This window comes from Kogia breviceps, chromosome 8 (genome assembly GCF_026419965.1).
Source record: "Kogia breviceps isolate mKogBre1 chromosome 8, mKogBre1 haplotype 1, whole genome shotgun sequence".
Classification (NCBI taxonomy): domain Eukaryota; kingdom Metazoa; phylum Chordata; class Mammalia; order Artiodactyla; family Physeteridae; genus Kogia; species Kogia breviceps.
The window spans coordinates 43,162,082-43,179,666 of NC_081317.1; the positions used below are offsets into that span (position 1 = coordinate 43,162,082).

The 17,585-nt window shown below is 45.3% G+C and overlaps 1 protein-coding gene across 1 annotated transcript in view; it reads right to left on the minus strand.

Annotated features, from left to right (window-relative positions):
- Positions 1–11,338, minus strand: part of ACO1 (aconitase 1) — a 60,845-nt gene extending 49,507 nt beyond the window's left edge. Inside the window, exon 1 of the mRNA XM_059072779.2 lies at positions 11,171–11,338. The gene's annotated coding sequence lies outside the window, so the exon portion shown is untranslated. The remainder of the gene's footprint in view (positions 1–11,170) is intronic.
- Between the last annotated feature and the right edge of the window lie 6,247 nt (positions 11,339–17,585).

Here is a 17,585-nt window from a genome sequence, read left to right on the forward strand (position 1 = left end):
TGGGGAGAATAAAGTTAGGGGGGTGGGGTGGAGATTGTGTGTAATCAGTTTCCTGGGGAGTTTGGATAGTTTGAAAGAGCCTTCAGATGATTAGTTGAGAATCACTGCTCTGTGGTCTAAAGTACAGACAACAAGCCCTCAGAATTGTTTATTTAGCATATCTAAAGACACACAAGAGTAGATTTTTAAAATCTGTGCTAACAATAGAAAGAGGTTTTTTCTGTATTCATGTGGTTTACCCACCTCTCTTCCTCTCTTCTCACATTTTCCTAAATATACCCTCCCTGAATTTTCATGGCTTCCAAGTCCAAAGTTAAAGCAGTATCACTGCATCTTTTAGAGTTTACGCCAGTTCACTAAAATGATTAGCTGTGCTTCATTTTTTTCTGTTTAAAGAGAAATTAATTGGTCCCACCCCCAAACTGACTGTTGTGTATCTAAACATCACGCTACTATAAACAACTTTTTGTCAAAAGGGAGATTCCAAGGATGTCTATAAACAAGATTGAGGTCAGAACCATTCAGGCCCTCAAACCACCGTGGCTTGTCAACTCGGTTCTTTTACGAAGTGGAGAGCTAGAAATATTAGTTCTTTGCTTTATTTGATGCACACGCATCTGGAAAAATGGAATAGCTGAATAGCTCTGAATTTTCCCAGAGACCAAGTCACTTCTTTGATCTTCTTAGCTGTTCATAAAAGTATTGAAAAAGAAAAAATACACACACACACACACACACACACACACACACACCAAAAACAACACAAAAATCTCTTAAATGTGATACTTGTAACCAAAAGAATTTTAAAGCCATAAGTGCAATTGTCTATTTTGGGAGAGAATGGAAAAAAAAAAAAAAAAAAGGAAGAGTAGTGCTGTTGTAGGAAAAATGGGGCATGAGAGAATGGTCATGTCCCAGGCCTAGAGTCCCTGGGATGGCTGGCCAAGTGAGTGAGCCACAGTAAAAGTGAAAGTGGGTTTATTTACAGAGGTACACACTCCATAGAAAGAAGCAGGCCCAGGGAATGGGGTCCTGTTGGAAAGTGAGCAGCCCCTGAAGTGTGGGGCTGGTTAGTTTTTATGCGGTGGGCAATTCCATATGCTAACGAGTGGAATATTCTGTCTTGGAGAGGGGGCGGGGATTTCCAGGAATTGGGGCACCACCCACTTTTTGGCTTTTCATGGTTGGCCTCAGAACTGTCATGGTGCTTGTCCATGTGTTGTTTAGCATATGCTAATATATTACAATGAGTGTATAATGAGGCTCAAGATCTATGGGAAGTTAAATCTTCTGCCATCTTGGACCTAGTTGGTTCTAACCAGTTTTTGTCATATCCTCAGGATATGTCATTCTCTTAAAGGTTGTGCCTTGCCCCTGTCCCTCCTGTCTCAGTGCAGGAGGGTCTTAGAGAAAGAATGACTTTATAACAGTATAACCAAATCCATCAACACATTTTTCTTGGGCACTAATTAATGCAAAGTGCACTTTACACCACAAAAGTCAACAAGACTCTGCTTTCAAAAAGCTTTGCCATCACACAATAACTTGTCACTTTTTGCTAAAATTTTAAGTTATCAGTCTGTTTTCACTAACTCTTTTGTCTCATCCTGAACCACTGACCAGAATGCTCCACATATATTCCTAGAGTTCTAAAAAGAGCTATAACAGTTTTTAAATGATTCAGTTTCATTCTGAATAAGCCACATAACCTTTCTGTGCCTCAGTTTCCCAGTCTGTCACATAAAGTTACTTGATGATCTAAAAAGTCCCTCTGGGTGAAAAAATTCTATGTTTCATTCATTCATTTGTTCAACACATATTTACATTAACTGCATAATTTGTGCCAGGAACTGTTTTAGGCACCAGGGATGCACCCGGGAACAAAACTGACAAAGCCCCCTCGTGGTGCTTCCATTTCAGTGGAGGGAGATAGACTAAACAATAAACAAACATAGAAGCAGAACATCAGACTGTGACCAGTTCTGTGGATAAAGCAGGACAGGGCACTGAGGAGTGTCAGCCGTGATGGGTATCAGATCAAAGAAGGCCTCACTGATATGGAACCACTTGAGAACAAGCTTGAAGGAAGTGAGGGGGCAAGCTCAGCACAATCTTGAGGAGGGGTCAGATCATGTGCAAAGGTCCTGAGATGGGTCTGAGGGAAGGCAAGGAGGCCAGAGCAGGGTGAGCGAGGGCAGAAAAGGAAAAGATTGAGATGGGGAGTAGCAGAGTCAGCCACTGTAGGAACTCTGACTAGGGACAAACTACAAAGTACTCTCCTAACTTTACACTTGGTTTAAATTGTACATTTCCAACATCAGAATTTAGGTTTAGTAAGATATTAACTCATAATATGAAAACATTAGGTTGTCATTTAAAAAGTAGCTACTTCCTGAAATCTAACCCTTCTGTTTCCCTGAACTTCATTAAGTAACACTGGAAATTTTCAGGTTGTATCATAAAAATGATCATGACTCACTCAGCAGATGTGCATAGCCATTGCCAAAGGTAATGGTCAGGATTTGGGGAACCAGAGCTGTGACCACGGCACTGTCTGATCAAGCAGCCCCTGCCCCTTTGAGGCTCCCCTGTTCCAGGCTCAGTGGCCAAGACAGCACAACATCATATGAAATTCCCAAAAGAGAAAACTTGCCTGACACATCCTTTAAGCTCATTTTAAATTAACTGCAGTAGCACAAACTCCAAAGAACAGAAATAGTTACCTTTATTTTCTGGTATCACTATGGGCTAATATAAACAGAATTTCACAAAAAGTCTTGGTGAACTTCAGGTTTATTATTCTGGAGATGCACTGAGAAAGGAAGGTCATTGTGGGGTCATGAAACATTTGTCCAGAAAGTAAATGAAGAAGCAGGGCAGGACCCCCTCAGAACCAGGTATCCTGGCCAGTCCTCAGTTTCTGACCTCATCCTCTCCTCTTTAAGGCCAGTCCTCAGCCCCTTCTCAGACTGTGGGTCCCCTACCCTGCAGCAACCCACCATTGCCAGCAGGGTTTCAAAAATGATGCCTGCAGAGACCCGAAGTCCTACCTCATCTAAGTCCTGAGAGTAGGGGGCGCGAGGGGGCAGCAACTGTAGTTGTTACTAGCATTACAGAGCAGGCCTGGTTGATAGCCATCCTTTAAGAGTGGCGTGATTTCCTCAAGCTCTAAACTCATTTCGTAGGTCCTTGGTAACAAACTTTTCTAACTCAAATTTTAGGAATTAGAAAGAGTGTCACCATGAAAGGCTGGGTGTCAGGCTGCTGGAGGTCTCACGGCTGCATTTCTCTCCATGAATTCACCATGTTTCTGAGGTCATCTACCCCAACCCACTTAGGCACTGCTCAGACCCAAGAATGATGACTCGTACTAATGAAGTTCCCAGAAGCTTGAGGTATAAGCCTACATTTATTGGTTTTCGAGAAGAAAGGCAGCTGCCGGGAGGACCTGAACCTTCTGTTTTCTGACCAGCATGTTCTTTCCCCGCAGTGGTATAGCCATGTGGTTAGGAGCTGGGAAGCTGCAGCCAGACTGAGGCGTGCTGAGAGGGAACCCAACCCAGATGGAGGGAACGTCCATCTGGCCTTAAGCCCAGATCTTAAGCAATGATGCTCTGGTCCCATCTCAGCAGCCCACAGAGTGGCATGGCATCTACACGCAATGGCCATTTCACTGGGTCAAAGATGTGACAAGTAATAGAGCAGCATTCGACCATGACACATCTACTGCCTGGGCCTCGCTGGCTTGTCTAAGAAAAGGGACTGACCCAGATTCATTCATACGTTTGACATTGATAGACACTGATTTGACATTGATGGGATAAAGAGATGCCCTTGCTCTTCAGTCACACACAGCCTGGTCAGGAGTTTATGAGACTATCAAGCAGTCCATGCTACAGCAGCAGTGGATGGAGAGTGATAAAGAAGCACTTAGGGGTGCTGGAATTCCTTGGTGGTCCAGTGGTGAGGGCTCCGAGCTTCCAGTGCAGGGGGCACAGGTTCGATCCCTGGTTGGGGAACTAAGAGACTGCACGTCGCACGGTGCAGCCAAAAAAAAAAAGCATCATCTAGGGATAGCACCTAATCCAGCATGGGAGGGGGTCAGGAAGACCTCCAGGGACAGGCATGCCATGCATGAGCCTTCCAGAACTACACTGAGGGAGGGAGTCAGGGAAAAAATATTCTGGGCAGAGAAAACAGCACATGTAAAGGTGCAGAAGTGTGACCCTGCGGGAGCCATAAAGCAGTTCCATGTGGACTGGACGAAGGACAGGGTTCATGAAGGGCAGGGCTAAGAGGAGAAGGAAAGGGACGGGCGGGGTCCACATCATGAGGGATCTCACAGAAAGGCTTGGATTTATCCTGAAGACAAGGAGACACATTAAAAGATTCTAAGCTGGAATCTTCAAGACCTGACTTGATTTTCAGAGATCACTCTGGTAGTGGTAAGAGCTGACTTGGGGGAAGGATGCTAGATTGGTGTCAGGAAGGCAGGTTATGGTGCTATTACAGTCATCAAGTCGGAAGAAGGGGGCAGGGGCGATAGATCCCAGGGAGAGTTAAGAAAGGAGAATGGACTGAGGGTGGGTGAGGAAGAAAGAGACATCTGGGATAGCTCTTGGGTTCCTCATTTGGGCAAACTGGCAGAGCCAGTGACCACAATGGGAACCGGGGTGTCGGTTTTAGACGTGGGGAATTGGGGATGAAGAGGAACAGCAGGCAGCAGCATATATGCGCCAGGAGGTCAGGAGGTCTGGGCTGAGAGAAGTTTGGACAGGCATTCTGCCGTGAGTGCTGCATCACTCCACAGGCACTGCAGCCTGCTGACATGTGCCGAGTGCCCGTGGAGTGCCAGATACCTTATCCGCATTGTCTAATATGGTCCTTCAGCAACTGTGAGATAGGGACTACCATCCCATTATACAGATGAGAAGACTGAGGATCAGAGAGGGTAACTTGCCAATGCCCTGTGGCTGGTAAGTGGCCAGACTGGGAGTGAAACCCAGGGCCCCTGATGTCAGGGCCAACTTCCTCGCACCCTGCTGCTTCCAAATAGGCATAGCATTTTATAGCCATTCCTCATCCAAAAACCCACATTAACCAAATGGATTAAAAAAGTTAAATTGCACTTTAAAACAATCTTCAAACTCCAAGGTACATATGCAAGGACTAGATAGTCAACCTCTAATTTCCCCTAAAATATCCTTGATTTTGGCAAAATTGGTATGACAGATAACTTTTAAAGTATGGGTTGATGTCAAAAACCCATCACCAGGCATCACCAACCCTTAAAATGTAACTGATTCCTTATCTAAGCAAATAAGGCTTTTATGAAACACAGCAATTCTTAAGACCAGTCTGGAGGCTGGTCTTTATCCCACCACTATTATAGAACTGTCTTGCGCGTGTCTGCATAGCTCTTGCATGTAACCGACTGTCCACAATGTTTCATTCACTTCTCCGCTTCTCAACCAAAAATTCAAACCTGGTAATCCTGTAGGAGGACACTTTCTTCGACCAACATGTATGCTTCATGAACTAGGCCACAATGTGTACAATTTGCTTTGTAACTTTACAGTAACGGTCATGAAAGGATGATGAGGTTAAGGAATTGTTAAGTGTTCCATACATGTCAGTCTGAGCAACAGCTCAGGCAATTCACACTGATCAAAGATGGGCTTCCCCAGAGTTCTCCTTAAGTCCCGAAAAGAGAATGAGACAGAACCCCAGCAGCACGCACGCACGCACGCACAGCAGCCTTGCCAATTCATCAGAAAGTGGATTAACTTCCACGACAAAGACCAAAGCAGAACCTAAGGAATCTGGGAAGTGATTGCTTCAGAGAGTGTGATGTCACTTTGATAGTTCTACGCAGTAGGATATACCTACTTACTTTGAGAATCTGGTCTGGCTCCCAAATATATGTACTGCTTAGAGAGAGAGAGTTTCCCATCTTCGCATGTTCCCAACATCCAATCCCAAAGCCCTTTGGTTTCCAATCTACACTTAAAATCAGACTCTGCCACTTTCTGCTGTAGACAAGACTCACTCTATCTGCCTAAGCCTCAGTTTACTTCTTTGCAGATTTAAGGCAACAATAGCTGCCCTGCACTGCCCTGCCCAGCTCACAAGGGCCACTGTGATAATGAAAGGAGGCAATAGATGAAGAGATGGTGTACATTGGAAGCAACTCTATACCTGTGAGCTGCCGTTATTCATGAGATTGATAGCAACTTACTTCATGGGGCATGCGGACCCTAAACATAGCCAGTTTCTTCTACTGAAGATTGAAACCTACGTCTTAAATCATAATGGATATTCTAAATGTTGTCAGAGTCACTCTTCCCTACCAATGGAAAAAAAGCATCCTAGAATAAGAGAAGACCTAAATGCTCCAGATATATGTGAAAAAAATGACAACAGACCATAAAGAAAGACCATTTTCCTCACAAAAAAAAAGATGTCTTCTTTATACTGGCTCAAATTGAAGATTCTTTTTGTTGCAGTACTTTAAAATCTTTAAAAATCTTGCAGGTGAGATAAAATGTTCGTGGTCCTAGGCAATATCTGAAATTTTTCCTTTGAACATAATGCATTTCTTTTGTAATCAAAATTTTTCTCCAATGAACTTAATCAATTTAAATTAATTTAGCATCTATTTCTTGAGCATCTTCTTTGCATTAAGCATTTTTAAGTAGCATAGGAGAAAGGGAGATAAGGAAAATCTTGTTTTACATGAAGATTATGATCTAAGCAGACTGAGATAAGCTCGAAAAGAACTATAATATGCTAAGGGTCATAAGAGAGGTCAGAGGAAAGTGACAGCTAAAACTAAGGGAGTTGAGAAAGGCTTAACAGAGGAGAATTGGGAGAAGGAAAGAGGGAAGACTGATTTAGCCTAGAAAGCAGAGAGGAGAGCAAATGCAGAAGCAGAGAAGGGGGACCACACGGCAAGTGTTCTAAGTCTGCCGGGGGGTTCCGTTGCGCTGACATTAGGACAGAAGAGTTTTAAGATTTTGTTACAGCAGTTAGTACATGCTTGTTACTAAAAGACACGACAAAGATACTTTGTTAGTTTATACAGTTGAAAATGAAGATGCTAACTCCTGGAAGAGGGAAAAAAAGAAGTGAGTTTGAGGAAAGGTCCAGATGAAACAAGATTGGTCAAATGCTAATGTTCATAATTGTTAAAGCAGGGCGTTTATACTCTCCACTTCTTGGGATGTCTGCAATTTTCCATTAAAAATGGCTAAAAAAGAAATGAAGGCCATTCAGTCTGGGGAGATGGTCAGCTGATGGCTTCTCAGGTGATGGTGCTGATCCGATAAGAACATTCTAACCTCTAGGTCAGTTGGAGGGAGTGGGCAGGGCTGAGGCTGGAGCTGACTCCTCAGGCAGAAGTAGACACTGCACAACATAAGTAAGGGCTGTTTTTGGTTCCCCATGACTCTTGCTCCATACTTCTTTCTCCATTTCCCACTGGGAGGAAGGGAGTAGCAGGGGTCTGCTACTGGCTGAGTTGGTGGTAAGTCAGTCCAAGAAAAACGAAGCCAACTATGTTGCCCTCAATGTACAAATAACTGTAAGGGTTATTTTTGGTCAAGTCAATTTTTTTTAAAATTTATTTATTTATATTTGGCTGCGTTGGGTCTTCGTTGCTATGCGTGGGCTTTCTCTAGTTGCGGCGAGGGGGGTCCACTCTTCGTTGCGGTGCGCGGGCTTCTCATTGTGGTGGCTTCTCTTGTTGTGGAGCACAGGCTCTAGATGCACGGGCTTCAGTAGTTGTGGCGCGGGAGCTCAGTAGTTGTGGCTTGCAGGCTCTAGAGCACAGGCTCGGTAGTCGTGGCGCCCAGGCTTAGTTGCTCCACGGCATGTGGGATCTTCCGGGACCAGGGCTCGAACCCGTGTCCCCTGCATTGGCAGGCAGATTCTTAACCACTGTGCCACCAGGGAAGTCTGGTCAAGTCAATTTTAATACTTGTTTAATACTTGCTAGAAAATATTAATAAGCAAAGTGAAGAGAATTAAAAACCCACTGTACCCCACCACCAAGAGAAAAACCACCCAGCGTTTGGCACATCCTTTGCGTCTGTCCACGCGTGTGCACATCTGTACATACACACACATGCTTTCTCTCCTCGTCACGGTAGGATCACAGAAAAACAGTCTTGGGTAACATGTTTTTCAATTTTAAAACTGTACTTCGTGACATTTCATGAAACAGCGTTTTACAACATCAGTTTAAGGGCTGCACAATAGTCCATTAGAAAATAGTCTGATCTGTGTGGATGGACCTAGAGACTGTCATACAGAGTGAAGTAAGTCAGAAAGAGAAAAACAAATATCATATATTAACGCATATATGTGGAACCTAGAAAAATGGTACAGATGAACCAGTTTGTAGGGCAGAAATAGAGACACAGATGTAGAGAACAAACATATGGACACCAAGGGGGAAAAGTGGCGGGGGTGGTGGTGGTGTGATGATGGGCGATTGGGATTGACATGTATACATTGATGTGTATGAAATGGATGACAAATAAGAACCTGCTGTATAAAAAATAAATAAAATAAAATTCAAAAATTAAAAAAAAAAGTCTGATCTGGTGCTTCTAACCTTGGACAGGGGCTTACGTCAAACAAATATTGTTCAGTAAAATGCTTTGATCTGAGAGGGCTCTCTCTCTCAATATTATTTTGAGTTAATCTATACTAGTATCATATATACTAGTTTAGAAATAGGATGCAGTAATTTGTTGTTGTTTTTTTTTTTTTTTTGCGGTACGTGGGCCTCTCACTGTTGTGGCCTCTCCCGTTGCGGAGCACAGGCTCTGGACGCGCAGGCTCAGCGGCCATGGCTCACAGGCCCAGCCGCTCCGCGGCATGTGGGATCTTCCCGGACCGAGGCACGAACCCGCGTCCCCTGCATCGGCAGGCGGACTCCCAACCACTGCGCCACCAGGGAAGCCCAGTAATTTGTTTTATCAGGAGAGAGGGAGTGATGGTAACATTCTAACAAATAACCATATCCTCCTTGAAAAAGTATAGGTTGCTGGGATTTTAGTTTTTTGTTTTTGTTTTCAGGTTGTAAAAGCAATACATGAATGCTGCAAGGCAGGCAGACATATGTTAACACAAAGAGTAACAAAGATAAGTTCCCTGCCTTCCTTCTGACTCCACTGTCAAGAACTGACTACTGTTCATAGCTTGGTATGTCTGTCTGCCAAACATTTATAAGGCTAAATATGTATGTAATTTCTATCTGGAATTTGTGCTGACAGAACAAGGAGCCACGGAAGTAATCCAGTGGGTGATCCCACCTACCACACAGCGGCATGCAGGACACTGGGCTCTGGCAGAGGCTGAGGAAGGGCCACTCACAGGGACACCCCTCTGAAAGTGGAAAATGAAAGGGCACCAAGGCTGGGTGCTCTTATTCACCAGTCATATTCCAATAAACTCAAGGCTGCTCAACCACAAACAGAAATGATCATGGAGGACAAGAAGGCAACAACACGCCTCCCTATTCTTTTGCAAATCACTTCTCAAACACTTGCAAACTCTTGCACAAACCCCTCCACACTTGGCATGGGGTCCCCATGGGCACGTCTCCGAATGCGTGGGTCCTGTGTGCCACATCACTGCTACAGTCTGGACTCACGCACAGGTCACCTCTGCAGGGACAGAAATAACCAAAGGCATCTGAGAGCCTTGCCAGTTTTCTGGAGGCCAGCAGGGCTCATCATCCCTTATGTGGGGACCCAGTTCGTGGTTTCCAGAGTGAGGTCAAGCTTGGTTGCAACTACCAGAGGTTAACCATCCATGTATGGTGTGGTGTGTGTTCCCATTCAGAGGAAGGATCACAAACAAGAAGCAGGCCCAACGATTTAAGCCTCTGAAGCATTTCCTACACCGGTGGCTCTCAAAGTGTGGTGCAGGGGACTCTAGGGATCCACAAGGTCAAAACTACTTTCGTAACAATGCCAAGATGCTATTTGACATTTTCACTCTCACATTTTCCGGAGTACACAGTGGAGTTTTCCAGAGACTATATGAAATGTAATACTGCAACAGACGTAATGCAGAAGCAGATATAAGAATCTAGCTGATGAAAAAGCAAATGAAAAAAAGAATCTAGCTGCTGTCTATTAAACCTGACATTAAAGAGATTTGCAAAAACATAATACAATGCCACTCTTCTCAGTAACGTTGTTTTGAAAAGGATGGTTATTTTCATAAAGATATGTATAATAGATCCACTATTATGTCTAAATGCATTACTAAATATAGTAAAATATTCTCAGTTTTAGTTATATTTGGCAAATATTGAAATATATAACCCACATAAAAGTTCCTTAGTATACTAATTTTTAAGAGTGTAAAGGGGTTTTTGAGCACTGCCCCAGAAAAGTTTGAGAACTGCTATCCTAGAGGCTGTCCCCAACTCCCTACCCCCATCCCTGCATGACACACACACACACACACACACACACACACACACACACACACACACACACACACACACACACACACACACTGTAAGGAGGGTTATGTATGTGGCAGGAAGGAAAATGTGCCATTCTGATGTGCTGGCTGAATTAGGAGCTTGTGTTCCTTCCTGGATCTCTGAATCTATTAGAATGGGCTCTATCCGCACCCCTTCCACCGAGGGTCTCTTCCCCCGCACTCCGTTTTCCCCTCACCACTTGGTGTGTTTTCCCTGATCTGTCAGAACCTCTGAGGATTTCCCTATCCCGCCACCCCCAGCTCGGCAAGGACTCCCCGGTGAGGCCCGCACACCCTCCCTGAGGTTAGGACTCCCCAGTTCAGTCGGCCGGAACGGTCTCAGCGTGGACTCTGGGCCGCCCGCACAGCCCAGACAAAGAAGGCCTAGGAGAGCCATTTCCAGTCCCCGAGACCTGTCCTCGGCTTAGCACAGGCTGGGGACAGGGCGAAGGGGTCAGTCCCCAGGAACTAGTCCCCGATTCTCCCCTCGGCCTTCCCCGGATTCCCGCCCCGGGCCGCGCGGCGCGCTGCAGTCCGGACAGTGCGGGCTCGGGGAAGGTGCCGGGTCGTCGCGGGCTCACGCCCACCCAGCCGGGGCCAGGGCGGCCGGCGCTCCCGCCCGGGACCGGGCGTCGGTCTGGCGGTCTGGCCACGACATACTCACCCGAACTGCACTGCAGGCTCCAACCGGCAGCCGGGCACCAGGCTGCGGGGCGCGATCCCGTGCGCTGCGCGATTCCAGCTGCCGAGCTCCTCCCCTTGTCGCCCCGGGGCCACCGGCCGAGGGGCGGAGCCGGGGCGGGCGGGGTCTGCGGGGCCGAAGGAGACCTCGCCCCCGCGCCCCCGCGCCACCCCCCCCACCCCGCGAGGGAGGGAGGGTTGCTAGGGGCCAGCGGCAGGCTCCTCCCCTGCGGGCCCAGGCCTGGAACTGGCTCACTCTGGGGCGTGGAGTGTGACTGTCCAGTTCGCTAGGAGGGGAGCCGAAGGGGCGAGGGGAAAACGCCAATTTAAAAAATGATTTGGCCGTCAAGGTGGAGGCTTCCCTATCTGGCACCCGGGTATGTGTGGTCACTTCCCCTCTCTCCCTTTTGCCCTCACCCCATCGCCACCTTAATGCCTTGCAAAGCGTGCCGAATGACCTGGAGGGACTTCAACGTTTCCGTGGCTAAGAGTGCAAAGTTTCAATGTTTAATCAACTTATTTATTTTTAACGTGTAACAACTCTTCCTAATGCAGACTGTTCACCTGTCAGAAGTCAGAGAAATGGCTCAGCAGACACTGAGAGGGCCTTCCTCACCGCACCTACTTTCCATAGGTTGGTTGGAGTTGCGCCCGCTCAGGTAAATATGGGTGTTTAGATCTTTCTAGATGAGAGGTGAGGTTTTCCTGCCCAACTTATATAGAGAGTTATTGTCGTTTTCTATCTTATCTGAATACACAGCTTATAAGATGACAAACTAATAGCTGATACTGACCCCTACTAGTTACCACCCTCCTACTCTTTGCAGGGTTCGATGATGGGGTCTTTACATATGTTTAGTTCAGTTCCTCCAGTTGCCCCATGAAGTGAGGAATATGACCCCGTTTTACAGACATTCATAGCTGGGATTCAGTCCTCAGCTCTATCTGACTCCTAAGCCCACACTTCATCATGTTGCACTGCAGGGTACCGCTATTTCCTGGTTATATTTAATATTTAAATATAAAGGGTTATATTTAATTTTGAAAGAGAACATATTTACTATATTTCATATTACTATAGTAAATATAACGTATTTACTGTATGGGAGAAGACTTTCTTCCCACCCATTTCCTAAAGTCCTTGCATTCACATTCATTGAGCAAACTTTCCTTGAGTGACCACCATATACCAGAGGCTCACCACAAACCCCCCAAAATAATACTGGGGTCGCCTTGGAAGTTAGAGTGTAGGGAAAGCTGAGGGGTAGGGAGAAAAGACATCCAGCTACATTTTGGTTCTTACTGAGGCAGCCCTTCAAAAAACAAAGTTTCTTAATGTTCAGTGATAACATACATATAATATGAGAACTGGTAATCCTTGACAGGAAATAGTTAAATCAGAACGATAAAAGGAAGTGAGATTTATTAGTAAACACTCTGGCCAAAACCATGAAGGAAATAGTTCCCACATCACTCTGCTCTTTTGCTCTGGGGAGCGTCACCAGTGATGTGCAGATTGCAAATCCAGTGGCCTCTCTTCTGTTCTTGCCCTTGCTGACTGCTTTGTGGTATTTGACACTGGTGACAGGTCTTTCCTTGAAATGTTAACCTCCTTTGGCTTTACAGCTTTCTGCTCTCATGATTCACTTCTTCTTAATTTGGTCCCTCTTTCTTAGGCTCTTTCACTGCACTCTTTCTCCTCTCACTTCACATGTGACTCCATACACTGATGAATTCGTCTTCATTTACTTTCTCTCTATGCAAACTTCCAGCTGAAGTCCCCTCTGCCTCTGTCATTGACCTTAACGCTCCTCAGATCTCCACACTCTTTGTCAGCAGCCATTTGCGGGGCATCACCACCTGAGTATTCCCAAGGCATTTGCCATTCTTCACATCTAAAGTGGCAGTTCAGTGTCTTCTCTGGACATCTGCCTGTCCCCTCCAACCCATCCAGTTTCTTCCTCATGCTGAATCCCACATCCTGAGTTTGGAATTCATGGTGTATTGAGAAAGCATTTAAGGGGGTTAGAATCATATCACTATGCTCATACAAGTTTCGCCTAATAAATATTTCGATCATGATACAAAAGATTCTGCACGTGGCCCAGAGGAATGTGTAGACTTTAAGGGCCTTCTGAGAGGAAGCCCTCCAGGTGTGGTAACTGCTCAGGCACCATGAATCTGCGCCATGGGCCAGTGGCAGAAGGGCCTTCAGTGAGGTAACAGCACTGTTCTATCAGCCTTACCTGCCAGAAGCTTATGCTACTATAAAGAGAATCATGAGGACTTCTCTGGTGGCACAGTGGTTAAGAATCCGCCTGCCAATCCAGGGGACACGGGTTCGAGCCCTGGCCCCGGAAGATCCCACATGCTGCAGAGCAACTAAGCCCATGTGCCACAACTACTGAGCCCGCGTGCCGCAACTGCTGAAGCCTGCACGCCTAGAGCCCATGCTCCGCAACAAGAGAAGCCATCGCAATGAGAAGCCTGCGCACTGCAATGAAGAGTAGCCCTTACTCGCTGCAACTAGAGAAAGCCCGTGCACAGCCACAAAGACCCAATGCAGCCAAAAATAATAAATAAATAAAATAAATTAATTAAAAAAAAGAGAGAGAGAATCATGAGGTTTTGGTCAGAGACCTGTTAAGCTCTGAGGAATGCCTCATTATACTCCACATTGACTTCAGTTGCTTGTATAAACTGGACCCCACTAACTTGGCATCATGCTTTGCTGTTCATAATATATTTTCACACATATTATGTAACAGAAAGGAAGTGGTGTAAAAGAAAGACAGTCTAGGGATTTCCCTGGTGGTCCAGTGATTAAGACTCCGCTCTTCCACTACAGGGGGCATGGGTTTGATCCCTGGTCAGGGGAACTAAGATCCCACATGCCATGCATGGCCGAAAAGGAAAAAAAAAAAAAGAGAGAGAGAGAGAGAGAGAGAGAGAGAGAGAGAGGGAGGGAGGGAGGGAGGGAGGGAGGGAGGGAGGGAGGGAGGGAGAGAGAGAGAGAGAGAGAGAGAGAGAAAGAGAGAAAGAGAAAGAGAAAGAGAAAGAGAAAGAGAAAGAGAAAGGCAGTCTAGCATGGCAGTTCTCAGACCTCGAGGTTCATTGAAAAAACACATTCCTATACTGCACTCTTAGACAGACTGAGTGTGAGGGTCTGACCACCCTTTGAGTAACACCAGTGGTGGTTCCCAAACTGGGTGTTAGAATTTATTAAAAATATAGCCTCCTGTGCCCTGACCTCCTAGAATTAGTTCAGGAGTAGGATCTGTGCTCAGAGTTTGAGCACTCTAAACACTACAGGTGATTCTGCTCTCGCATGTTCATCAGATTGCCCCCAGAGAGCTGCATGCTGGAAATGTACCCTCCCTGAAGGTGGGATAATGTCAGTTTGCTCATCACCCCTAACACAGAGCCTGGCGCATAGAAGGTGCTCAGTACAAGTTTACTGACTAATTACTGCCTTCTACTCTGTGCTCTCCGTTGGTGTTCAGTGTTCTCTAGCATAGTAGAAACATTCAGTATTCTCTAGCATAGTAGAGGGGAGATATCTGTATGGCAATGAATAAAGTATAAAGTGGTCCCTTCTGAAATTCCTGTTTGATATGACTCAAGAATGCCTGAGTTCATCACTGAATGTATTTCTTCCTCATACCAAAGGAAGTCTGAGATAAATGTTTTCTGTTCTTCTACAAAAAAATGCTACATTCATAAAAAAGAAAGGCAGTTCTTAGGCTTATCTTGGCCCCCCACAGATATCCAGCTGCCGTCCCCTTCCATGCCTCTCATAGTCTTAATTTTTGTGCTTTCTTACTGCCTAAATGCCTGAATTCCTGAGCTGCCTTCCCAGGGAACCAGGGTCCTCTGGCCATGGGCTTTACAATTAAGTACCATTCCCCTCAACAAAGCTAATAATAAAAACCAAATGTGATTAAATGTCCCATTGAATCTTTACAAGAACACTTTGTATCTGGTGGCATGTTACCATTTCACAGATGGGGAAACTGAGATTCAGAATGATTATGTAATTTGCTTCAGGTCACATAACTTGTAAGTGGTGATGCTGGGATTTGAACAAAGCCTGGTCTAATTCCAGAGCTTGTGCTTGAAACCCTGTGCAAGCAAATATAATTTTATTTAAATGAACTCATTGGATACCGTGAGATTATAAGTTATTAATTGTTTGCAGAAAGGAAGAGGATCTTAAATGTTCTAGGAGGGAACTTTGGTCTGTTCCCATATGGTCTAGAATTTCTTATTCACAAATTTTCAGGGCTGCTTCTCCTTTATGGTAGTATGGAGATCCCTGCTGCCGCCATGTGATTTAGGTGCACACAGGTAAAGAAACTCCCCATCCTGGGGATGGAGGTGTTGGAAATCAGGAGCAGAAATTTTACTGTTCCGAGGCTGCTCTTACTGACTTATTTAATATTTTTTTCCAGGAAATGATTTGGTAATGGGTCTTTCACTGCTGAACATCTACTTGATATTTATGTTGTACATGCTTGTATTGTAAATGCTCATGAAGTCCAGAAGGGATTCTTTCATTCAGGCACTGTGGCGTGTAGAGAGGTAATCTCTGTCCTCTTCCCGGCGGTCTCCCAAAAGAATATAAAATCTGAGAAGAAATGGAAATCACAGCTTTAAAGACTTAAATGGTGGCAGCTCAGAGAGGCAATTTCCCAGTACAACATCGCCACCTGCCTGATGCAGGCACGAAGTACACCCCTTTTAAAAAGCGGGGTGGCTATTAATGTGTTGCCAAGCTGAACGCCTGATCCATGCATAGAGGGCTTAGGACTCTGCAACCTGCTGTCCCCATTTTTGGGTGGGTCAATTGAGACTTGACAACTAATAAGAAAAAGGTCCAGTCTACTTACTTGTCAAATGGAGATTGTATATTTAAGGACACAGTGACCTAGCCCCAACATCATCTCAGTTTATACGAAAAAGGGGCAGCTATTGTTGAGGAGAAACTTCCTTCTCCATTATGTATACAACCTGAAATAAATCCATTGGTTTAATGGGGCCCTTGATTCACAGAGGTTCTCCTTAAAGCCTAACCCTTGTTCACTGATGGTTTGGCTAAGTTGGATCCTGTTAGTGTCCACCGGGCTGCTTCAGCTGTTCAAGTGCTGCTCAATATATGCCATCTTGAAAACTGGTGTGGTTGTCCACATAGTGGGCAGAATTCAAGGCCATTCTCATAACTCTGGCCAATACTTCTTTTGATGAAAGATTTTTTTTGATTGATTATTGGGATATTGCCAATGACTTAGCTGCCTGGTCTGCTATCTGGTCTGCCAATTGGAATACTGTAGACTCATAGATTAAACAACCCTGGCACCTCTGGTGGGAACACTTTAGACCCAAAATGTGTAAGGGTGGGGGCAATTAATAATCTCTTTGTCCCCTAGATCCACCACTGCCACTTGAGTCAAATAGCAGCTGCAGCTGACATTCTGTGGACATGGCTGATTCTTAATTCTTCTGCTGCGCCTGATGCCATCAATAGCAGCTCTCAGCATGGACACCCTTTAAGCAGGTACAGACACACGGGCTGGCACAACCTTGTTTCATTCTGACTGTTATAAATTCACGTGCTTTTCTGATGCTTGAGAGGTTTTAGGTTATGCCAGCTACAACCACTCAGTGACACTGCCCGTGTGACTTAACCAATGTTAAGGCTGATCCAAATCAAGTTTAATGAAAAACCTCATCAGAATTACCTGTGCCTGTTTGGGTTTGCATATGGCTGGAAATGGGCCATAGAATATCTCTCCATTGGGGATGGATATTTTTTTTTTGTTTTGGGTTTTTTTTTTTTTGGCTTATCTGTTGCCTTCTGTAATTATTGGCAATGACACCAAAGATCAGCAGGTCCGTGTAAACTCTGTCTATGGCTTGTAATGGATAATGGACTGGGCTTACACTAGACTGCATCCTGACTGTCTGAAATAGAATCCTCTGGTCTCCCCGGGACAGTTGTCTGACTCCAGGACCCCCAGAGGCATATTTGAGGTCAATACTGCAGGCTAACTTTGTCTTGCTTGTTTGGAGTCCTATTGATAGTAACCTTAGTTGAATGCTGTATGAGGCCATTTGAACAGATTTAGTTCTAGCCTCTGTTGGTTAAATTAATCAGAGTGGTCAACAGAGTGGCATACGTTTGTGAATTTTGCCAGAAGCCAAGACGTGGAGGGACAACAGGTAGATTGGTGGGGAAGGCAAACTTTCATGGGCCCTGAGCAGCCCTGCACATTTTTGCTGGGTATGCCAAGTATGCAAGGTCCTGACTACTCTTCACCCAGGCCATTCCTTAGGGTGGTGATTACAGAGAGCAGCTTTGAGCACTGAAATTATATAAAGTCAGGCAGTTGCTTCAAAAT